The 26,088-nt window shown below is 46.9% G+C and overlaps 1 protein-coding gene across 6 annotated transcripts in view; it reads right to left on the bottom strand.

The window, feature by feature from the left end:
* The window catches only part of LZTS1 (leucine zipper tumor suppressor 1), a 33,422-nt gene extending 17,121 nt beyond the window's left edge, over window positions 1-16,301 (bottom strand). Inside the window, exons 1-2 of one of the 6 annotated variants that reach the window (XM_056571116.1) lie at window positions 16,192-16,251; window positions 6,294-6,356 (exon numbers count right to left, since the gene is read on the bottom strand). The gene's annotated coding sequence lies outside the window, so the exon portion shown is untranslated. Of the gene's footprint in view, window positions 1-6,293; window positions 6,357-13,470; window positions 13,575-15,551; window positions 15,656-16,191 lie in introns of those variants that run through there. The other 5 variants (XM_056571117.1, XM_056571118.1, XM_056571119.1 and 2 more) reach the window with 5 other exon arrangements.
* Between the last annotated feature and the right edge of the window lie 9,787 nt (window positions 16,302-26,088).

Here is a 26,088-nt window from a genome sequence, read left to right as displayed (position 1 = left end):
AGCCATGTTATACATCACCTAGAGACAGGCAGCCATGTTATACATCACCTAGAGACAGGCAGCCATGTTATACATCACCTAGAGACAGGCAGCCATGTTATACATCACCTAGAGCCAGGCAGCCATGTTCTACATCACCTAGAGCCAGGCAGCCATGTTATACATCACCTAGAGCCAGGCAGCCATGTTATACATCACCTAGAGCCAGGCAGCCATGTTCTACATCACCTGGAGACAGGCAGCCATGTTATACATCACCTAGAGACAGGCAGCCATGTTATACATCACTTACAGGCAGGACACCATATTATACGTCCCCCCTAGAGACAGGCGGCCATGTTCTACATCACTTGGCGACAGGAAACCATGTTTCACATCAACTAGAGCAAGGCAGCCACGTTATACATCACCTAGAGCCAGGCAGCCATGTTATACATCACCTAGAGCCAGGCAGCCATGTTCTACATCACCTGGAGACAGGCAGCCATGTTATATATCACCTAGAGACAGGCTGTCATGTTCTACATCACTTGGCGACAGGAAACCATGTTTCACATCAACTAGAGACAGGCAGCCACCTTATACATCACCTAGAGACAGGCAGCCATGTTATACATCACCTAGAGACAGGCAGCCATGTTATACATCACCTAGAGACAGGCAGCCACGTTATACATCACCTAGAGCCAGGCAGCCATGTTCTACATCACCTGGAGACAGGCAGCCATGTTATACATCACCTAGAGCCAGGCAGCCATGTTCTACATCACCTGGAGACAGGCAGCCATGTTCTACATCACCTAGAGACAGGCAGCCATGTTCTACATCAGTTGGCGACAGGAAACCATGTTTCACATCAACTAGAGCCAGGCAGCCACGTTATACATCACCTAGAGACAGGCAGCCATGTTATACATCACCTAGAGACAGGCAGCCATGTTATACATCACCTAGAGACAGGCAGCCATGTTATACATCACCTAGAGACAGGCAGCCATGTTATACATCACCTAGAGACAGGCAGCCATGTTATACATCACCTAGAGACAGGCAGCCATGTTATACATCACCTAGAGACAGGCAGCCATGTTATACATCACCTAGAGACAGGCAGCCATGTTATACATCACCTAGAGACAGGCAGCCATGTTATACATCACCTAGAGACAGGCAGCCATGTTATACATCACCTAGAGACAGGCAGCCATGTTATACATCACCTAGAGACAGGCAGCCATGTTATACATCACCTAGAGACAGGCAGCCATGTTATACATCACCTAGAGCCAGGCAGCCATGTTCTACATCACCTAGAGCCAGGCAGCCATGTTCTACATCACCTAGAGCCAGGCAGCCATGTTCTACATCACCTGGAGACAGGCAGCCATGTTATACATCACCTAGAGACAGGCAGCCATGTTATACATCCCTTACAGGCAGGACGCCATATTATACGTCCCCCCTAGAGACAGGCGGCCATGTTCTACATCACTTGGCGACAGGAAACCATGTTTCACATCAACTAGAGCAAGGCAGCCACGTTATACATCACCTAGAGCCAGGCAGCCATGTTATTCATCACCTAGAGCCAGGCAGCCATGTTCTACATCACCTGGAGACAGGCAGCCATGTTATATATCACCTAGAGACAGGCTGTCATGTTCTACATCACTTGGCGACAGGAAACCATGTTTCACATCAACTAGAGACAGGCAGCCACGTTATACATCACCTAGAGACAGGCAGCCATGTTATACATCACCTAGAGACAGGCAGCCATGTTATACATCATATAGAGACAGTTAGCTATGTTATATATCATTTATCTACAGGCTGCCATGTTCTACATATCTTAGCCACAGGTAACCATGTTATACATCACTTAGAGACAAGCATCCATGTTCTATATTACTAATCGACAGGCTGTCATGTTCTACATCACTTGGCGACAGGAAACCATGTTTCACATCAACTAGAGACAGGCAGCCACGTTATACATCACCTAGAGCCAGGCAGCCATGTTATACATCCCCTAGAGCCAGGCAGCCATGTTCTACATCACCTGGAGACAGGCAGCCATGTTCTACATCACCTAGAGACAGGCAGCCATGTTCTACATCAGTTGGCGACAGGAAACCATGTTTCACATCAACTAGAGCCAGGCAGCCACGTTATACATCACCTAGAGACAGGCAGCCATGTTATACATCACCTAGAGACAGGCAGCCATGTTATACATCACCTAGAGACAGGCAGCCATGTTATACATCACCTAGAGACAGGCAGCCATGTTATACATCACCTAGAGACAGGCAGCCATGTTATACATCACCTAGAGACAGGCAGCCATGTTATACATCACCTAGAGACATGCAGCCATGTTATACATCACCTAGAGACAGGCAGCCATGTTATACATCACCTAGAGACAGGCAGCCATGTTATACATCACCTAGAGACAGGCAGCCATGTTATACATCACCTAGAGACAGGCAGCCATGTTATACATCACCTAGAGACAGGCAGCCATGTTATACATCACCTAGAGACAGGCAGCCATGTTATACATCACCTAGAGTCAGGCAGCCATGTTATACATCACCTAGAGACAGGCAGCCATGTTATTCATCACCTAGAGACAGGCAGCCATGTTATTCATCACCTAGAGACAGGCAGCCATGTTATACATCACCTAGAGACAGGCAGCCATGTTATACATCACCTAGAGACAGGCAGCCATGATTAACATGGGGATTTTGCTCTTGAGGATTTTATTAATTAACATTTTTTTCATCACTTCATTTTTGAAAGCTATACCTTTTTTATTTTTCAGTTTTTGCGTTGGATGAGTCGACATTCACATCCATACTTTTTTTTGGGGCACATAAGTCTTTTTTATTCCTGTTTATTTCATTTTTAGGGAAGTAGCATGAACAAAAAACATTATTCTGTCATAGTTTTTTATTACACTATTTAATAATGCAATAGTTTTATTTATAGTTTGGGACAGTACAGAATGCAGTGTTTTGCTTATTAATACATTTTTCTTTATATTTATTAGATACAATAAATTATTTTTACTTTAGAAATTAAATCAGGAGGTTGGTTGTATAATAAAACTGCCAAACACAAGTGTTAACATGAGTACCTCATGAATTTATTGTATATATACAGTAATATATGTAAGTACACGCCTCATATTTTTGCACATATTACACAGCCTGTATAACAGTGTTTAATGTTGTGTCCCCTCAAAATAATTCAATAATAACACACAGCTATTAATGTCTAAATCTTGGCAACAAAAGTGAGTACACCACTGGAGGTGTTAAAGTGAGCCCAATTAGCCATTTTCCTTTCTGGTGTCATGTGACTGGTTAGTATTAACGAGGTTTCATGTGTAAACGGGGAACAAGTGTCTTAAATTTGGTGTTATTGTGCTCATATTTTCTAATACTGGTCAATGGAAGTTCAACATGGCTCCTCATGACAAAGAACTCCCTGAGGATCAGGGAAAATTTTTTTGCCCTTTATTAAGATGGCCTAGGCTAAAAGAAGAAGACTGTCAAGACCCTAAAATGAGCTGCAGCACAGTGGGCAAGACCATCCAGCAGTTTCCCGGTCTGCATGGCTGTTGTCCCAGAAGGAAGCCTATTCTAGAGATGATGCACAAGGAAGCCCACAAACAGTTTGCTGAAGACAAAGGACTAATGTCATGGATTATTGGAACTGGGGCACTGAGGAGCTATAGTTCATTGAGGGAACCATGAATACCAACATGTACTGTGACATACAGAAGCAGAGCATGATCCCCTCCCTTCAGAGACTGGACCACAGGGCAGTATTCCAACATGATAAAGACCCCAAACACATCTCCGAGATGACCACTGCCTTACTAAAGAAGGTGAGAATAAAGGTGATGGACTGGCCAAGCATGTCTCCAGACCTAAACCCTATTGAGCATCTTTGGGGCATCCTCAAATGGAAGGTGGGGGAGCACAAGGTCTCTAACATCTGCCAACTTTGTGTTGTTGTCATGGAGGAGTAGAAGAGGACTCCAATGACAACCTGTGAAGATCTGGAGAACTCCATGCTCAAAAGGCTTGAAGGCAGTGGCGAAAAATATTGGTGGCCACACAAAATATTGACTATTAGGGCCTAATTCGGACATTTCCACTTAGGGGTGCACTCAGTTTTCTTGCCAAGGTTTAGACATTAATTGCTGTGTGTTCAGTTATTTTGAGGGGACACAACATTAAACTCTTAAAGCAAGATGATAGAGTGGGTCCAGCACAGCATTAGCCGGCAAAAACGCTGTTTATTGAAGCAACAAAACAGAAGCAAGGCCCAAAGAGTGACTCGTTTCAGCGGACGTGGCCGCCTCAGTATGACTAAGGTGGCCACGTCCCCTGAAACGCGTCACTCTCTGGCCCTTGCTTCTGTGAACTGTCGTCACTTTTGATGCTTTAAGAAACAGCTTTTTTACCCGCTAATGATGTGCTGAACCCACTCTATCATCTTGCTTTAAGTCTTCCCATGTAGTCCACACGTTTCCGTGCACAGCTGACCCGGTGGTGAGCTAGATATCATCATTTAACATTAAACACTGTTATACAGGCTGTGCATTCACTACTTTACATTGTAGGAGAGGGTAATTTCTTCAGTGTTCAGTGAACTGTATATACACAGATGAAAAATACTGTTTAAACCCATGAAAACTGAATAATAATGATTATTATGTTGGAATGGCACCTGTCAGGAAAAAGAAGCATGGGCGACACTGACAAGGGGCAAATCGTAATGGCTGGATGACTGGGTCAGCGAAGCTCCAGAATACCAGGCCGGGCTGTTCTCAGTATGCAGTGGTTCATGCCTACCCAAAGTGGTCCAATAAGGCAAACCCGTGCACTAGTGGCGCACAAGGTCATGGATGTAGAAGGCTCAGAGGGCATGTCTAGTTTAAACCAGAAGAGCAACTAGGAGATAGTTTGCTAAGAGTTCATGTTGGCTATGATAGAAAAGGGTGAGGATACACTTGCTCTATAGTCTCAGAGCAGACAGAGTGTCCATTTTGCCGACTGTCCACCAATGACAGAGACTATAATGGGTATGAGCATCAGAGCTGGATCATGGAAAAATGAAAGCCAGCAGTCTGGTCTGATGAACCATGTTCTCGGATGGTTAGCCAGGTGCATGTGCGTCATCTGGCGAAGACATGGCTCCAGGATTTAAAATGGGAAGAAGGCAAGCCGGCAGAGGCAAAGTGATGATCGGGGCAATGTTCTGCTGAGAAACCTTGGCTTCTGACCTCATGTGGATGTTACTGTGATATGTACCACCTACCTAAACATTGTACAGACCAGATCACCCTCTTCATTGCTGCGGCCCTGATGGCAAAGCCCTCTTTAAGTAGGATAATGCACCAACCACAGTAAAGCAACTGTTCAGGAACGGTTTGAGGAACATGACAAAGGTGCTGACGTGGACTTCAAAACTCCTGATCTCATTCTACCCAGGTATCCAAGGGAGGTCAATGGAAGCCACACCTCGCAATTTACAGGACCTACAAAATCTGCTTTATATGGAGCCTCCATGAGCATGGACATGCCATATGCAGTCTTCTTAGATAATCAGGAACGATCATGGAACACGGACTGTCTCCTAATAAGAATAACCAAAGCCAATGCAAATAAGCAATGCTGGAAGCGGAGAGCCTCCGGCTATGTTAAGACATCTAAATACAGAGAGCCTATGGCAATGTTAGGACACCTTCACATCTGAGCGACCACTATGGGGCATCTGTGGTAGGTACAAACTATTTGGGGGGGGGGGGGGCAATCAGTGACTATTTTGGGGGCATTTTATAAATAAATCACTGTTGTCTTGGCAACGTTCACACATTGAAGATTCTGTAGGGATTTAGGCATGGATTCTGGGGATAAATCCTGACAGAATGATGCAAATAGGGCATTTTATCTGAATTATGGGAGCATCTGTGGAAGTAACTTACTATGGGGAAGGCAGGTGCTAGTATCTTATCTATAGGGACCACAAAGGAATTTGCGACAATGTGTAGAATGTTATACCATCTATATAATAGCATATATAATGTGGGAGGAATAAATCCTATATTTACCTGGTTACACAAGCAGCTTTCTATCCTGATTTGGTAATGCACAGCTAGCACCGTGAATAGGCCGTCATTTGTGTCATAGAATAATAACAATAACATCCTGTGATCGAGCACAATGCCATAGTTTGTCAATCATAAAGGCCACAGTAAAAATACATACATTGTACACCGTGTTCCAAGCGGCAGCGCTCTGTTTCCGTGGCAACAGGAAGTCTGACGCCTCCTGAAAAGAGCAGGACAAAAGGTTCAGTCGGCTGGCGTGGAAAGGGTTAAAGCGCAGGAGTGCGGCGCTGCTGACGCCAGATTTGTCCCATCGTGGTTATAGGGTACTGGCTGCGGCTGTCTAAGCATGCTGGTAGTTGTAGTTTTGCAAAGTGTGTCCAGCCTATAGATGTACACCTGATGAACTACAAGTTTCAGCTTACCAGGGAGGATGTTACAATGAAGTGCAGCAGTGCTCAGAAACCTTTCTGTCACCATGAAGGTCTATAGCAGTGTTTGCCAACCAAGGTGCCTCCAGCTGTTGCAAAACTACAACTCCCAGCATTCCCGGACAACCTTTGGCTAGAAGTTGTAGTTTTGAAACAGCTGGAGGTCTACAGATTGGAGAGCACTGGTGTAGGGTAAAAAAAAATATTTAAAGAGTGTATTCCAATCAAAGCTATAGAAATTAATATCACTTAAGGGTTGGGACACATATTGTGTTTATAAAGCTAGAGGGTGTTAATAATGATTATGTATACTTCTTAGATGTAAACAAGTATAAGTTGGTTATACGGTCTCTTTTGACTGGTGCTGTTATGTATATCTGAATTGTATACTGTAGCTTTGAAAATTTTATTATTACAATAAAGGAAAATCTTAAAAATTAAAAAAAAAAAAACGAAAAAAAAAAAAAAAAAGGTTTGGAGGCAGTTCTGTGTGTGCAGTAAGGTTTGTAGGCAGTCCAGTGTGTGCAGTAAGGTTTGGAGGAAGTCCTGTGTGCAGTAAGGTTTGGAGGCAGTTCTGTGTGTGCAGTAAGGTTTGGAGGCAGTCCTGTGTGTGCAGTAAGGTTTGGAGGCAGTCCTGTGTGTGCAGTAAGGTTTGGAGGCAGTCCTGTGTGTGCAGTAAGGTTTGGAGGCAGTCCTGTGTGTGCAGTAAGGTTTGGAGGCAGTCCTGTGTGTGCAGTAAGGTTTGGAGGCAGTCCTGTGTGTGCAGTAAGGTTTGGAGGCAGTCCTGTGTGTGCAGTAAGGTTTGGAGGCAGTCCTGTGTGTGCAGTAAGGTTTGGAGGCAGTCCTGTGTGTGCAGTAAGGTTTGGAGGCAGTCCTGTGTGTGCAGTAAGGTTTGGAGGCAGTCCTGTGTGTGCAATAAGGTTTGGAGGCAGTCCTGTGTGTGCAGTAAGGTTTGGAGGCAGTCCTGTGTGCGCAGTAAGGTTTGGAGGAAGTCCTGTGTGCGCAGTAAGGTTTGGAGGCAGTCCTGTTTGTCTGCTCATAGGAGAATATGCAGCATATTTCCCACTGCCAAGCATATTTTGCACAACATGAAATACGCTCTGTATATGCTATGTGTGACCCTACCTTAAAGCGACCCTACCTATAGTGGTGATTTTCTTTTCTTTAATAATGGTTTTTCTTTTACCACTGAAATCACTTAAAATGTATAGGTCAGTTATAGACTTGTAGAGTATAGGATATACAGGAGATATAGGGTGCCTTTAAACTCAAGGTAGATTGTTGTTAAATGGTCTCCTATGGAATTCAAAACACCTCACATAGATTATGCCAAAAAGAAAACAACTTTTTACGGATCTGCCCAAAAAACCTTGTCATATTATACATGATCCTGGACACCTGCCGATGATGCTTGGTGACCATCTACTTAGATGACCATCATGTGGTCCGAGTGGCACATGCATTCCAAGTGTATAATACAGTAGGTAAGAAATGAAGAAAGCCGCACTCACCCTTCACTTTATGTTCATATGTGACAGGATCCTTTATTTCATGTAGAATCCTTCAGGAAAAAGGCAGAATGTGGACGTGGCCAGAGGCTGAATCAGTAGGTTCAACCTGAGAAAGCGCATTCGTGTGAAACGTCGCTGATTCAGAACTGCGCCGCCTCCACAGTTGGCAATGCATTTCCAAACGGATTTCGGAGGCTGCTATCTTTTTTTCCACGGCAGATGTTTCCGCTGTGGAAATTCCCTTTGTGCAGCAGAATCCCATCCAAAACTGAATTTTTGAGCTGAATTTTTCTGCCGAATTCTGCACGGAAATTCCACCATGTGAACAAGGCCTAACTGAGAATATTAGGCATTACCCCCAGGATTATCAATTCATGAACAGCACATGTAATGTGTGAATAGGCGAGGTTGCCATCAAAATTAGATCCTTTCCCTTAAAGGGGTACTCCTCTTGAAAAAAAACATCTTTTAAATCAACTGATGCCAGAAGGTTAAACAGATTTGTAAATTACTTCTATTTAAAAATAATAATCCTTTTAGTACTTATCAGCTGCTGTATACTACAGAGGAAGTTCTTTTCTTTTTGAATTTCTTTTCTGTCCACAGTGCTCTCTGCTGACCCCTCTGTCCATGTCAGGAACTGTCCAGAGTAGGATAGGTTTGCTATGGGGATTTGCTCCAACTCTGGACAGTTCCTAAAATGGACAGAGATGTCAGCAGAGAGCACTGTGGTCAGACAGAAAGGAAATTCAAAAAGAAAAGAACTTCCTCTGGAGCATGCAGCAGCTGATAAGTATTGGAGGGATTAAGATTTTTAAATAGAAGTAATTTACAAATCGGTTTAACTTTCTGGCACCAGTTTATTTAAATAAATAAAAAAAATGTTTTCCAGTGGAGTACCCCTTTATTTTCCTTCGGACCCATTGAATTCAATGGTAGCAGATTATCTGCTGCGGAAATTCTGCAGGTAATCTGCCCATGTGATCGTACCGTTCACATGGGCGGATTACCTGCAGAATTTCCGCAGCAGATAATCTGCTACCATTGAATTCAATGGGTCCGAAAGAAAATCAGCAAAACTGCCTCTATGGCGGATTTTCTGATGACCCATTGAAGTCAATGGTAGCAAAATCCGCTGCGGATTTTCTGCCGTAAATACGCTGCAGAAATTCCGCAGGTAATCTGCCCGTGTGATCGTACCCTTAAAGGGTTTTTTTCAACTGGCAAAGTTATCCCCTAAGGAATAACTATCCGATTGGGGGTTCTGACTTCTGGAATCCCCAGCAACCTTGAGAACGGGGACCCTACTCTACCATAAGAATGGAGTGGAGGGTTGCACATGGGCACTATGGCTTCATTCATTCTTTATGTGAGAATGAGGTGGCCAAGTACAGAACTCAGCTGTCTCTGCGGCTCCCATAGGGAACGATTGGACGCATACGCATCCCTCTGCTTCATTCCAATGGTCCTTGTTCTCGAGATTGTGGGGTAGAGCCCAGCTATCAGACCTTTGCTATCAGAAAGTTATCCCTATATAAATGGGGTAGATGGTGAACAACACCGGCTTGGTAAGGGCTTAGGGCAGTGGTCTTCAACCTGCGGACCTCCAGATGTTGCAAAACTACAACTCCCAGCATGCCCGGACAGCCGTTGGCTGTCCGGGCATGCTGGGAGTTGTAGTTTTGCAACATCTGGAGGTCCGCAGGTTGAAGACCACTGGTTTAGGGCAACTAGATATAGAAGCAACATTCGGTCATTAGTCTCTATAAAAGGAGGTATTAATAGGCATTTATGAGTAGTGTTGAGCGGCATAGGCCATATTCGAATTTGCAATATTTTGCGAATATATGGACGAATATTCGCTAAATACGCATATTTGTAATATTCACGTTTTATTTTTGCATATGCAAAAATTAGCATATGCGAAAATTAGCATAAACAAAAACTAGTATAAGCGAAAATCCGCATATGTGAAAATTAGCATATGCAAATTTTTTGCATATGCGTCAATTCGCGCCCCCGTCTCACACAGTAGTATTAGAGCCTTCTTTACACCACACAAGCTGGAAGCAAAGAGGGATGATCACTGTGATGTGTACTGTGAAAAAAAAATAAAATACACGAATATTCGTAATTACGAATATATAGCGCTATATTCGCGGATAAAATTCGCATTGCGAATATTCGCGAGCAACACTATTTATGAGCATCAGTGGGAAGACAGAAAACATTTCGGATCACAGTAAGGTTCTGAGGGGATCTGTTCTGCAGAGCCTTCTTATGTAAATGATAATCCAGTTTAATTATGCTGCAGCGTTGATCCAGAAGAAGCCAAAACAACCAGAATGTGGTCATTTTATAGTTTTATCCATGTTAGGGTGATGGAAAATAATTGTAGCTGTAGTTCAGAAAGACATCCAAACACCATAGTTCACCCCTAACCTATAGAGCTGCTTGGTCAGGGTGAATAGAGAGGTACATGATAGTTAACCATTTGCACACTGTTTTGGGGGGAATGAAGGGCATATGTGGTGGAAACTTACACTGATGAGAAGGGAGCTTCAGATATCGGGTAGGGTACATTTTTGTGTAGCAAAATACATCTATTGACATTAATAGTTAACAACATACTGCGGTCGTCAACCTGTTGCGCTCAGGGCATGCTGGAATTTGTAGTTTTGCAACAGTTAAAGGGGTACTCCGGTGGAAAACATTTATTTATTTATTTTTTTAATCAACTGCTGCCAGAAAGTTAAACAGATTTGTAAATTACTTCTATTTAAAAAAAATCTTAATCCTTCCAGTACTTATCAGCTGCTGTATGCTACAGAGAAAGTTCTTTTCTTTTTGAATTTCCTTTCTGTCTGACTTCAGTGCTCTCTGCTGACACCTCTGTACATGTCAGGAACTGTCCAGAGTAGGAGCAAATCCCCATAGCAAACCTATCATGCTCTGGACAGTTCCTGACATAGACAGAGTTGTCAGCAGAGAGCACTTGTGGTCAGACAGAAGGGAAATTCTAAAATAAAAGAACTTTCTCCGTAGTATTCAGCAGCTGATAAGTACTGGAAGGGTTAAGATTTTTTTTTAAAGAGAAGTAATTTACAAATCTGTTTAACTTTCTGGCACCAGTTGATTTAAAATAAATTGTTTTCCACTGGAGTACCCCTTTAACTCCTTAAGGACGAAGGACGTATATTTACGTCCTGCGCCGGCTCCCACGATATGCCATGAGGTCATATCGCGGCGGCCATTAACGGCCGGGACCCGCGGCTAATACAGGACATCACCGATCGCGGTGATGCCCTGTATTAACCCTTCAGATGCGGCGATCAAAGCTGACCGCTGCGTCTGAAGCGAAAGTGAAACTATCCCTGTTGCTCAGTCGGGCTGTTCGGGACCGCCGTGGTGAAATCGCGGCGTCCCGAACAGCTGACCGGACACCGGGAGGGCCCTTACCTGCCTACTTGGTGTCCGATCGGCGAATGACTGCTCCGTGCCTGAGATCCAGGCAGGAGCAGTCAAGCGCAGATAACACTGATCACAGGCGTGTTAATACAGTGATCAGGATGAGAGATCAGTGTGTGCAGTGTTATTGGTCCCTATGGGACCTATAACACTGCAAAAAAAATGTTTAAAAAAAAGTGTTAATAAAGATCATTTAACCCCTTCCCTAATAAAAGTTGGAATCATCCCCCCTTTTCCCATTAAAAAAATAAACCAGTGTAAATAAAAATAAACATATGTGGTATCGCCGCGTGCGTAAATGTCCGAACTATAAAAATATATCATTAATTAAACCGCACGGTCAATGGCGTACACACAAAAAAATTCCAAATTCCAAAAAAGAGTATTTTTCGTCACTTTTTATACCATTAAAAAATGAATAAAAAGTGATCAAAAAGTCCGATCAAAACAAAAATGGTACCAACAAAAACTTCAGATCACGGCGCAAAAAATGAGCCCTCATACCGCCCTGTACGTGGAAAAATAAAAAAATTATAGGGGTCAGAAGATGACATTTTTAAACGTATACATTTTCCTGCATGTAGTTAGGATTTTTTCCAGAAGTGCGACAAAATCAAACCTATATAAGTTGGGTATTATTTTAACCGTATGGACCTACAGAATAAAGATAAGGTGTCATTTTTACCGAAAAATGGACTGCATAGAAACGGAAGCCCCCAAAAAATACAAAATGGCGTTTTTTCTTCGATTTTGTCGTACAATGATTTTTTTTTCTGTTTCGCCATGGATTTTTGGGTAAAATGACTAATGTCACTGCAAAATAGAATTGGTGGCGCAAAAAATAAGCCATAATATGGATTTTTAGATGGAAAATTGAAAGGGTTATGATTTTTAAAAGGTAAGGAGGAAAAAACGAAAGTGCAAAAACTGAAAAACCCTGCGTCCTTAAGGGGTTAAAGATTTTCTTCCATATAGGAAGGGAAGGAGCCCTGAGATTAAGGCGTGATCCTGGAGGAAGGTTCAAACTCTTCCAGGCAAGCAGCAGTCTCCCACACACTCCTCCGTTCAGCCCCTAAGAAAGTCTCCCAGTCCCTGATTTTTCGATAGTCTTGGAGGTAGCGGAGCCTCCCACGCACACTCTGTGCTGTATGAGTCAGGCTGGAGCCACCGTCAGGGATAACAGCCTCTTTACCAGATCATGTCAGATTCTGACAGCATCCTATGGCAACAGACCCACACATTTAGAAGAAGAAGAAAAAATCCCAACATTTTACAAGAACGCCCTCATCTGCTCGCTATGTCAAAGCCCAAGAAAGTAACCGCACGACAAATGCGAAGACGCAACCGACAATACATCGCACGGAGCGCCCACCTACAATGCAGGCAATAGAATCCGTATACATAGAATATAGCTGGGGCAAAGCTAAATCTATCTGTTTTCAGCCCAAATTTATCACTGAGGTTTGACATAGGACCGTAGAATAACCGATGGGGTAATCACAATGCAACGTTTAGCGACAAATCCGGCTCTGCTATATCATTCAAGAATAAGATCATTCCCGGAATGGGCTTTAGATTCACAAATGAGACGTATTATTATCTCTAGTGTCCCTGAGTGGGTTTTTAGCCCCTTTTTAGTTTAGTGAAATTAGGTTCTTGATTCTCAATTGACGCGTTTCAGTCTAATTTGGCAACTGGAATAAAACACTGTAAACTGCGACATGTTCAATGGACCCCAAGAGCTCACATCGTCTCCCCGTCCCCCCCTCCCAAGACACTATTTGCTATAGATGCTAAACAGAATCAATCACTACAAAGGATCAACAGGGATTTGGCACAATTAACCCTTCCCCTGCCACAACACAACCGTAGACATAACCGGACTCGTATGAGACACGTCGAACACTCACACAGAAGAACGTCTCACCTCTCCAAATTCACACAAGGATTCCTGGTTCTTCGCTCCGAGCCTCTACAATACTTCGCTCCATTAATCCCTCCCCACCTGTAACCCACGGACCATCCTTCTATTAACCCTTTTTACCTCCAGTCTTATAGCAGAGCAGGGAATAGACTAGAACTTGACTGGTAGATCAGTCCTAGCAGAGCTGAATGTGTCATTTAACGCTTCGGAAATGGCTTCTAAAATTATGTAATCTACCTGAAGTCTTATATGGATATAAATATATATATATATATATATATATATATATATATACACACACATATATATATATATATATATATATATATATATATATATATATATATATAGGACTAACTCTGCTCTTCTACATCTCCACATATAAAATGTGTTTAGTGGGAAAACTTCTATGAATTAGAAACAACAGAGCATCATTCTATTGATCAACCTACTGATACAGTATCATCTTATTAATACAGTGTTTCCCAACCAGGGTGCCTCCAGCTGTGGCAAAACTACAACTCTCAGCATGTCCGGACAGCCAAAGGCTGTCCGGGCATGCTGGGAGTTGTAGTTTTGCCACAGCTGGAGGCACCCTGGTTGGGAAACACTGTATTAAAGGGGTTATCCAGGAAAAAAAACTTTTTCTTTTTTTTATATATATCAACTGGCTCCAGAAAGTTAAACAGATTTGTAAATTACTTCTATTAAAAAATCTTAATCTTTTCAGTACTTATGAGCTTCTGAAGTTCTGAGTTGTTCTTTTCTGTCTCTCTGATGACACCTGTCTCTGTAACTGTCCAGAGTACAAGCAAATCCCCAGAGCAAACCTCTTCGACTCTGGGCAGTTCCAAAGACAAGCAGAGATGTCAGCAGAGAGCACTGTTGCCAGACAGAAAACAACTCAACTTTAGCAGCTGATAACTATTGGAAGGATTAAGATTTTTTTTTAATAGAAGTAATTTACAAATCTGTTTAACTTTCTGGAGCCAGTTGATTATATATTATATATGTATATACACGTTTTTTCCTGGAATACCCCTTTAAGGTCTCTATGAAGTATCTTCCTATTGAAGACGCTGCAGAGTATCATCTTATTAATGTCTCTATGAAGTATCTTCCTATTGAAGACGCTGCAGAGTATCATCTTATTAATGTCTCTATGAAGTATCATCCTATTGAAGACGCTGCAGAGTATCATCTTATTAATGTCTCTATGAAGTATCATCCTATTGAAGACGCTGCAGAGTATCGTCCTATTGACGCCATCGCAAAATATCATCCTACTGATGCCACTGCAGAGTATGATCCTATTAAAACCGCCACACAGTATTATCTTACTAAAGTCACCACATAGTATCATCCTATTGAGGAAACTTCAGAGTATCATGGTACTGACTCCACCAAAAAGTACCATCCTATCGATGCCACCTGAAAAGTATCATCCTTTTGAGGGCTCTGCAGAATATTACCCTATGGATGCCACCGCAGAGTATCATCCTACTGATGGCACCGCAGGGCATCATCTTATTGATGCCTCTGCAAAGCATCGTCTTATTGATGCCACTGCAGATTATCATCGAAATGATGCCACCGCAAAGTATCTTCCTATTGACCGTCCTTCTTACGATAGAACTTCACTCAGTTAACCATTTCATTAGTGACTATCTGCAGAGCATCATTCATTCTTCACCAACACACACGCAGCCTCTAGCAATAGACACAACAGAGATGCCGAGAACATGACCCCATACTGCAGAACATGTCATCCATGTCATTCGCAGAGCATCGTTCTTTAAGGAGAAAGAGAAAAGTGACTGCAGAGCATTGCTCCAGCATCACTACATTTGCAGATGATCACACCACAAGCACTGAGTTTAAAGCCTTGCAAATAAGTGTCCCCCCTATCTATACCAGTGTTTCCCAACCAGAGTGCCTCCAGCTGTTTCAAAACTACAACTCCCAGCATGCCCGGACAGCCGTTGGCTGTCCGGGCATGCTGGGAGTTGTAGTTTTGCAACAGCTGGAGGCACCCTGGTTGGGAAACACTGATCGATACCAATACATACGCTGGGTCATACAACCTGTGGTCGCGCATTTCCCGTAGGATCACCTTGCCAGGGAACGTTTGAATCTTAAAAAAACAAGTTGCCAAAATCTTTTCTTCAGATCTGCAGAGTATTGCTCCAGTTATAAAGCTTCTGCTTCCTACATTGCTTCTTTCTCCTTTCCCTTTGAAAACTGGTGCCTCCACCTTCTTCCTTAAATAGTATGCCCCCAATCCTTCATCATGCTCGCAGATCCTTACCAACTCCCCCCCTCATTTATGCAGAGTATCAGCTTTTCCATGGAGAGTCCTTTGTATTTTCTCCCTGAGGACACTCGATAACAGGTGAACAGGTAACTTGTCCAAATCTAACTGTACCTGTTCGATGCAACACATTGCTTATACCCCTATATAAGAATTCTATGTAGGCTGCAGACTATCACTCAGTCCATATGTTAAGTCATCCACAGTTCCTTCCCTAGAGCAGTGTTTCCCAACCGAGGTGCCTCCAGCTGTTGCCGAGGTGCCTCCAGCTGTTGCCGGGATGCCTCCAGCTGTTGCCGGGGTGCCTTCGGCTGTCCGGGCATGCTGGGAGATGTGGTATTGCAACAGCTGGGGGCACCCTGGTTGGGGAAACACTGCCCTAGAGTAATGCCCCCCTTGCCCTCTGAACTCACCTGCTCCCATTTATAGTCCTCCACACCAGGGCCAGACCTGTAGCTTACGGCAATCGATTATCCACTGACAGCAGAGTCTGGTAGTCAAATTGGCAAGAAATGAGGGGCAGGGACAACATCCAGTCTTCCTTCTCATTGGCTCCAGAAAAAGGCAGCATTTACATAAAACTCAATCTGACTCCCACACACTTTGATTTCCCTCACATACAGTACTCTCTGCAAGACCCTTATCCCCCCTCTAGAGATGAGCAAACTTACAGTAAATTCGATTCGTCACGAACTTCTCGGCTCGACAGTTGATGACTTATCCTGCATAAATGAGTTCAGCTTTCAGGTGCTCCGGTGGGCTGGAAAAGGTGGATACAGTCCTAGGAAAGAGTCTCCTAGGACTGTATCCACCTTTTCCAGCCCACGGGAGCACCTGAAAGCTGAACTAATTTATGCAGGATAAGTCATCAACTGCCGAGCCGAGAAGTTCGTGACGAATCGAATTTACTGTAAGTTCGCTCATCTCTATCCCCCTCGTATGCGCATACTTTATCAAGCACTAAACAAAGATCACAACATCTCCCTCCGTATTAGTTAATAAAGTGACAGGCACATGTCTGCAGTCAAGATACATAGGGGGAGATTTAGCATTGCTTTTAGAGCATTTTTTTTTTGTCTATGTTCAAGCAGTATATTTTGACACTTTTATGCGCTTTGTGATATAGACAGTTGTGGTGGCGGATTTGGGAACAAGCCTTGTGGGAGTGTAGGGTAGTTAGGGTGTTGCTGTTCGGTATAGTTAAGGGCGCTGTTAACCCTTGTCACTCGTGACGCCAGGGTGGGGGTTAAATTCTGTAATCTTGATAGGCCTATTGCCACCCTTCCCAAGAGCAATAGGCGATGCAGAAATTAAGGATTGTCCACAACCACTGTTAACTGAAAACTTGCAGGAACTTTTTCTGATGAATTTCTGTACATGCAGCAATAGTAACAGTCCAGATAACATGACTGGATGGGATTTTAGATACATCCGTTCCTATCTAACCCCCTATTAACCATGTAACAACCCCTTCACCCAATAGAAAAGACACTGACACCAGCTGTGGGAAAATTGGGCCGTGTGGCCCATTTATTTAACAAACCAATAAATAACATTTGAATATTTACATATAAACATAACCAAACTGGAGGGCGCTCCCCTCCCCCAACCGGATTTGTGCAACACGCTTCTTACCCCTGGCCGCGAGCCCCTGGCCCGGGGGCACCCCGGTAACCTTCTGCACAATCCCTCGAACTCCTGAGGCCCAGAACCACCACCAGGAGGCCCAATTGAACCATCTCATACATTTATCTTTCAAACTACTAACTCCCCCGGGACCCTTTCACATGCCTCCCCCTTATCAGAATCCCACCCACCAAGCGTTTAAAAGAGGGCGGGCGGGACCTTCTCGCTTCTACACGCCGACTGGTGAGTACCCGGGAGGGACCTCCTTCTCGCTTCTACACGCCGACTGGTGAGTACCCTCCCCCCCGGGGCACCCCCCTATATACACTCCTCCCCCTCCCCTCCAGATGACCTCCCTTTCACCCCACTCTCGGGCCACCTGCTACTGTCCCTTAAAGGAGCAGCAGCCATTTAACCCTTTAACCCCCATTCCCTTGAAATATACCTCTAACCACATAAACCCTTACTAACATCTGGGAGAGCCACTAAAACCCCCGTCAAGGCGCCACTACGCCAGGGGTTCCCCCGCTCCGTTTGCTCCCATGACTGGATGGGATTTTAGATACATCCCTTCCTATCTAACCCACTCTTAACCACGTAACAACCCCTTCTCCCAATAGAAAAGACACTGACACCTGCTGTGGGAAAATTGGGTTTATATTTACATATAAACATAACCAAACTGGAGGGCGCTCCCCTCCCCCAACCGGATTTGTGCAACACGCTTCTTACCCCTGGCCGCGAGCCCCTGGCCCGGAGGCACCCCGGTAACCTTCTGCACAATCCCTCGAACTCCTGAGGCCCAGAACCACCACCAGGAGGCCCAATTGAACCATCTCAAACCTATATCTTTCAAACTACTAACTCCCCCGGGACCCTTTCACATGCCACAGATGAAAGACAGTGACACCTCACTGACCTTCATCCCGCCACACACGCAACACCAGCTCAATACCCCCTTGCAAGGCCAACGTCCACAAATCCATCCCAATGTCATTTAAATGAATACCATCGGGATCCAAAAATTCCCAAGGCTCCCCCTCCAGATCAGTGTGCCTCAACACTATCCCCCCATTCCTACGAACAAAACGACCCACCTCTTTGTTGAGCTTGACCCGAGCCTTATTCAAGCGATCCACCGACCTGGCGTGCCGCCACACTCGCCGAGCCACCATGTCAGACCAAACGAACAACAAACCTGGAAAGGTAGATTTTAGCCTCAGAACGTCAAGTCAAGCTTAATGTCTCTAATTAACTCCCGTGACGACCGAAGGCCTAAATCATTGTTCCCAGCATGCACCACCAAGATGTCCGGGGGCGGTCCAAAGAAGCGTTGAACTGTACCTCAGGGAGCACCCCGCACCACAGCATGCCACCAATTCCAATCCACCGCAACACCGCCAGGTCCCTCGAAAAACCCAGCTGCCTCCCGTCCCGTCTCAACGCAGCCCGGATCGCACCCCTCCGAACATAGGAGTGACCAAAAATCCACACCAAGCACGGATCACGACCTGAAAAACACAAACAAGAAAACATAACAAGCAAAATAACCCACGTAGCATACTCATAACAGATGAGGACGAACATACAGACGAAAACGAGCAGACTCCCATCGCCCAATCCGCCGAATCACTTCCTCACCCATCCCCCACCGGGCCGCCTCAGTGGCGGCCCCTATCCTAAATGAATGAGAACTGTAATCCCCGGGCTCTAGCCCCCGTGCCTTCAAACATCTACGGAAAACAGACACAAATTGAAAGCGCGAGAGAGATGACCCATCCCTATGCACTAAAAAAGATCCCATACCATCCGGCCTCACTGACAGAAACGCCTGCACGCATCGCACCGGGCACACCAAGGACCCTGGCAACTCACCTAGAACCACCCAACAACCCCGACCTCTCAGATCAGTTTTGGACCTGCGTAAAAAACAACTCACCCCCTCCGCCTGCAACATCACATCCCCATACAACAAACCCCCAACCACCGATCTGCTCTGAGCCACCAGTTCCGAAATCCGAAAGGCCCCAAAAAAGGCCAACACAAACGCCACCCGAAGCAACAGCACCTCGTAAGCATCCGTGCATTCACACTCCACCCGTTCCGCCAGAAAACCCAACAAATCAAAAGAAACCGGGCGACGCCTATCTGGCTGCGTACCCCCCCTACGGTATCCCATAAGGGCGCGACGCACTAAAAAATGCTTAGTTGCATCCCCCAGGCCCCGCACCAAAAACCAAAACGCCAGAGCTGACATGCGGCGTGACACACCCGAAACAGACACCCCCGACTCAAACTGCATCCCCACAAAATACAGCACCACAGTCACCCAGTCCTCAGTACCAGCACACACACCCACCCTCTCCAGTAACGCCTCCCATTCTCACCAAACCTTCGAATACGCAGACCAAGTGCGAGCACTCAGTGACCTCTGGATCAACTGCGCCGCCGCTCCCAAACCACGCTCCACAGCCAATCGGGGCAAGGGATCCCGCACCGCTCTGCCTCCGGTGCCAGCATTCGAAACCTGTCCCACTGTGAACGAGAAAGAGAATCAGCGACAGAGTTGACAACACCTGGAACATGTACAGCAACAAACTGCGCATTCAACAACAATCCCCGCAGAACCAAATGACGAAGCAAGCGCAAAACCGGCGGAGAACTAGAAGTCTGATGATTAATCGCATGGACCACCCCCATATTGTCACAACGAAAACGGACCCTCCTATCCCTCAGCCGATCCCCCCAAATTTCCGTTGCCACCACAATAGGAAACAGCTCCAACACAACTAGATTAGCCACCAAACCCACCGCACGCCAAGAATCCGGCCACCCCGCCGCACTCCACTCCCCCTGAAAAAATGCCCCATAACCTACCGAACCCGATGCATCGGTAAACAATTCCAACTCAGCATCATCAACCACCATCATCCACATGGACCTGCCGTTGTAAACCAACAAAAAGGAATCCCACACCTCCAAGTCTGCACGCACCTCCCCAGACAACCTAACATAGTGATGCGAAACCGTCACCCCCGCCATGGCCAAGGACAAACGTCTACAAAAAAACGTACCCATAGGTAAAATCCTACAGGCAAAATTCAATTTCCCCAACAATGACTGGATCTCCTTCAAAGGTGCCCTCTTACAACGCCGACACTGCTGCACACACTGCCTCAAATCCGCCAACTTATCCTCCGGCAAGCGACACTCCATACGATCCGAATCAATCACTAAACCCAAGAACTTCACCACCGTGGACGGTCCTTCCGTCTTATCAGGAGCTAACGGGACCCCGAAACGCTGCGCTACTGCCTCCATAGTATGCAACAACACCGAACAAATCCGAGAGCCCCTGGGCCCCAAAAAAAGAAAGTCATCAAGGTAATGCAGCACAGAGGACCATCCGGCCTCCTGCCGCACCACCCATTCCAAAAGACAACTAAAAGTCTCAAAATACACACATGAAATCGAACAGCCCATCGGCAAACAACAATCAACATAATACTGACCCTCCCAACAAATTCCTAATAAACGAAAAGTACCCGGATGGACCGGCAACAAACGGAACGCCGATTCCATATCCGTCTTGGCCAATAAAGCCCCTTGTCCAAACTTCCGAACCCACCGCACCGCACACACACCCTCCGCAATCCCATCATTAACCGAAGCCCCAGGCGGGTAAGACAAATGATGTATTAATTTGAACTTGCCCGGCTCCTTTTTAGGAACCAGGCCTAGCGGTGAAACCACCAAATCCGGCCGCTGAGAAACCGCCGGCCGCTGAGAAACCGCCGGCCACCCCCTGAAAGGGCTGAGACTCCCCATGAGGAGCGGCCATAAGGTGCATCCATAAACTTATGTCCTTATGATCCCACCTCAAGGAAGCCCGGACCGCCTTGCGCTGACGAAAATGCTCGTCATAACGCAGCCACGCCACTCCCCCATACACCCGGTATGCCTCACCAATAGAATCAAAATAACAAAAAAGCGCCGAACAATGTTCTGGTGCCTTCTCCCCGATAACACTCGCCAGGATAGAAAAGGCCTGCATCCAATTAGTAAACGTGAGAGGTATCAGCCGATACCGCCGTTTCTCCTCCTCCTCCTTCTTACTCTCCTCCGGCTTCTTCCTATCTAAATTACATTTTTCCAACGGAAGCAAGGAGAAGATCTCGACATATTCGTCCTTCCAGATCTTCTCCTTCACTTCCGGTTTCAAGTCAGCCCCCAGGGGCCCCTCAAAACAGACATACACTTCCCCTTTCGCGGAGTCCGCCATACGGACATCCTCCACCGCTGCCTTAGCGACCGCCGCAGCTCCTGCAGCACCTCTACCCACGGCCGATGCCACCACCGGCCCGCCCCCTGCCGGCGCCTCAACCTGCACTCCCACCGCCGGAGCAACCCACACAGGAACCGGGGACGCCCCCACAGCCGCACCCCCAGGACGCCCAGAAAAAACACACATTAACTGTGAAAGCAAAACCCGCAACCCCCCATCACCCGTCACATTCAAAGGAACAGGCCCCAGCCCCAAATCCCCAGAGGACTCACCAGGCTGACCCGAAGCCGATGCCCCAACAGCCGCTGGCCTGGGCGTCCGCTCCCTGGAACCGCCGGCCGCACTCCTGTCATCCAACGCTGATGAAGGTCCCGCCAAATCGGCTCCAGGCTCCTGCCGACGATTGACCGCCTCACCGGCCACCCTCCTTTCCGGATCCGCCAGCTCCTCTTCAGCATCTGCAGCACAATCAGAAAGGGAAGAATCAGAACGAGAATATTCCCCAGCTGCAGTTCCAGACCTGCCATGCCGACTCCTACCACCAGGTGGCGCCCTCTCACTGTAGCACTCTGGATCTTGCCGTCCTCCAACCAGCCTATCTTCCCTCACAGGCATAGAGACTCTGATAGAAGAAGAAGATCTCCGAGCTCTGGCCTCCCCTGCATTCCCGGAGCTCTGCTGCTGTGCTGCACTCAGAGAAGGTGAGCCAGCCATGTCCCTGCTGCCTTCGGGCCTCCTCTCCTCTGCAGACCTGGCCCCAGAACGCTGCTTAGAGCCCGACCCTGTACTGGACAGGGCCGGCCCTGCCTCCTCTCCTCCAACCTGCCGGGCCTCAGTACTAGAAGGCCCCGCCAGCTCCTCACGTCGGGACCCACGCCGGGCAGATGTAGAAGCCGGAGCAATCATCACAGGGGGACCGGCAGCTCCGGCCGTCCCCCGTTCACTCCTGGTGCCCTTCCTCGATGATCTCCGGCCTGACACTCCCTCCTCAGGGACGGCCGCACCACCACCCGGGCCGCACAGTGGGGAAGGAGCGGAGGGACCAGCAGCTGCCCCCCCTCCTGCATCCTCTGCCCTACGCCCTGACACTGTCCCCCGGGAAGCCGCACAGGAAGTGCCCCTACTCACTGTAGGGACGACATGGCACCTTCTTCTCGCTTCTACATGCCGACTGGTGAGTACCCTCCCCCCCCCGGGGCACCCCCCTATATACCCTCCTCCCCCTCCCCTCCAGATGACCTCCCTTTCACCCCACTCTCGAGCCACCTGCTACTGTCCCTTAAAGGAGCAGCAGCCATTTAACCCTTTAACCCCCATTCCCTTGAAATATACCTCTAACCACATTAACCCTTACTAACATCTGGGAGGGCCACTAAAACCCCCGTCAAGGCACCACTACGCCAGGGGTTCCCCCGCTCCGTTTGCTCCCAGAGTCTCTATAGATATATCTGAGCAGCGATTGACAGTGTGTTGGGATCAGATAAGCTTAATTTAGCTTCTTAGGGATTGTATAGCAGAGATCCGCTGGATTTAGGGGTGCGTTTAGGTCCAGTGATCTTGCGGTGAGTAATGGGAAATTGCTTAGTATATCCGCTATGTTAGAGGCCTAGGCCGCAAGGCTTTGGCATAGTAAATCGTCTTGTAAGCTGCGGAGGTCCTACCTCTTCCAGAGTCAGCAACCCAAGAGAGGATCAAGATGGCGCAGGTCCCTTATATGGGCAGGGGCTGGCCATTTTGGATTGGTCCATAACAACTGTCACTCACCATTATGTGGGTGAACATGTCATGGGAACCTCCAAAGGTCCTGTAGCAAAACCAGTTCTAATATAATCACGTGACCCGCAGGTCCTGCTATGCTTGAACAGGTAGGCAATTACATATATACATATATCTATATACTTATATGAACTTCTATATAATCATTGACTAACTGAGGGGTGACAAGGGGATAATTATAGGAGAGGGACCCCGACGTCCTAGGGACTCTGACTATGGGGGTTTCTGCAAAGGTAACGTATAAAATACGGTACGGGACACCACACAGTTTTACTCTGTTTGCCTGCCCGTAGAACTTTTTCTTTTTGACCATGCAGTGGTCACGTATTTATCATTTGCGACTTTTGTGAAAAGTCGCCATTTTTTTGTGGAAAGGTACTTTTTTAGGCCCAAAGCTACACCACCTACCAGTAGGCGTGAGAATCACTTCTACCTTCTGCAATTCAACCTATAACCACTTGTGGACGACAGTGTCCCACTCCCCGACTATGACACACGCTCAGGAGCTGAGCGCGGGTCACAGCTGGGTGGTCCTGGCAGCTATCTGCCACCAGGACCCATCTTTAATGCCAGACATCACCGATCACGGTGATGCCCGGCTTTAACCCCTTAGACACCGCAATCAAATTTGATTGTAGCGTCTAAAATGCAAGTAAAAATGTCCAAGCAGCTCTGATGGCCCCGACATACCATCATTTCAACATACGATGGCCTCTCAGAGGCCATCGCATGTTGAAGGCAGCATCAACATACGATGCTTTTGTATTTCGGGGCCATCACATAAACGGCTATCCGGCAGCGCAGACTGCTTCAGCTGCCACCAGATAGCCGTTTACGTCCGCTGACGATCACTTACCTGTCCTCGGGGCTCCGGCGCGTCCTCTTCGGGATCCCCTGCATCGTCGGCGCTCTCCATCGTCGTCATCACATCGCTGTGCACGCCGTCCCGTCATCCAATAGGAGCGGCGTGCGTAGCGACGTGATGGCGACGACGTGAGAGCGAGGATGCCGGGGAAGCAGAGGCCTTGCCGGAGCGTCGGGGACACCCCGGGGACGCGGCGACAGCGATGGAAGGCGACATCCCGGGCAGCGGTGACGGTCTGGAGCGGCGGGGACACGTGGGTATAACCTCCAATACCAGTGGTCTTCAACCTGCGGACCTCCAGATGTTGCAAAACTACAACACCCAGCATGCCCATCTGGAGGTGCGCAGGTTGTAGACCACTGTCCTATACTTTACATTGCACGGATTCCTCAACATACGATGGTTTCAACAAACGATGGTCCATTTGGAACAGATTACCATCATATGTTGAGGGACCACTGTAAAAACACCTAACCTGCCAAATTAAGAACCCGGGAAAGTGTCTACCGTATTTTTCGCCGTATAAGACGCACTTTTTCTTCCCTGGGGGGGAAAAGTCGGTGCGTCTTATACGGCGAATACACCCCTATCGCGGCAGTCCCTGCGGCCTTCAAAGGCCGGGACCCGCGGCTAATAAAGGATATCACCGATCGCGGTGATGCCCTGTATTAACCCTTCAGACACGGCGATCAAAGCGGACCGCCGCGTCTGAAGGGAAAGTGACACTAACCCGGCTGTTCAGTCGGGCTGTTCGGGACCGCCGCGATTTCACCGAACAGCCCGACTGAATAGCCGGGTTAGTGCTTACAGGACACCGGGGGGGACCTTACCTGCCTCCTCGGTGTCTTCTCTGTTCAGGGATCCCCTGTATGGCCGGCGCTCTCCTTCCTCGTCATCACGTCGTTGCGTACGTGCGTCGGCGTGCGTAACGACGTGATGGCGGCGACGGAGAGCGAGGATACCCGGCCGGCAGCAGAGACGTTCCGGAGCGACGGGGACACGGCGACAGCGATGGAGCAACATCCAGGGCAGCGGCGACGGGTCCGGAGCGGCGGGGACACGTGAGTATTACCTCCTATGCAGTGGTCTTCAATCTGCGGACCTCCAGATGTTGCAAAACTACAATTCCCAGCATGCCCGGACAGCCAACGGCTGTCCGGGAATGCTGGGAGTTGTAGTTTTGCAACATCTGGAGGTCCGCAGGTTGAAGACCACTACTGGGTTCAAAATCTTTATTTTTTTTTTATTTTGCACCTATAAATTGGGTGCGTCTTATACGCCGGTGCGTCCTATAGGGCGAAAAATACGGTACTTCCCTCCCTTAGAAACGTCTAGAAAAAGAGTATGTGGTAGAGCTTTTCCCACCACACAAGAGCTGCGCAAAATTCATCATCCTGCTGCACCTTCTTGATAAATAAGATGCACGCTAGTCAAACCCACCACCCAAATAAACATGGGAAAATAGCTCTACCGTAGACATTCTTTGTAAAATCTGGGCCATAGAGAATAGACCCAAACAGATTGATGAGCAAAAAATTATGATTCTCGACTGAACCCACAATTTCGGCAGGATTGGCCTACTATCTAATGTGTATGGGGGGGCCTCCTGACTCTTCTCTTACATCTGCCTTAGGATAGGTTCAGACTACGGAGTTTCCGCCTGCAATTCTGCTTTGAAATTGCAGGCGGAAATTCCGCTTGCTAAAATGTATAGTGTAGTGAATGGGTTTCCGTTCACAAATTCACACTTCGGAATTT

Source organism: Hyla sarda, chromosome 4 (assembly GCF_029499605.1).
Source record: "Hyla sarda isolate aHylSar1 chromosome 4, aHylSar1.hap1, whole genome shotgun sequence".
NCBI classification, from domain to species: Eukaryota; Metazoa; Chordata; class Amphibia; order Anura; family Hylidae; genus Hyla; species Hyla sarda.
Note: the sequence above shows the minus strand (reverse complement) of the source record. Positions and strands in the feature narration are given on the sequence as shown.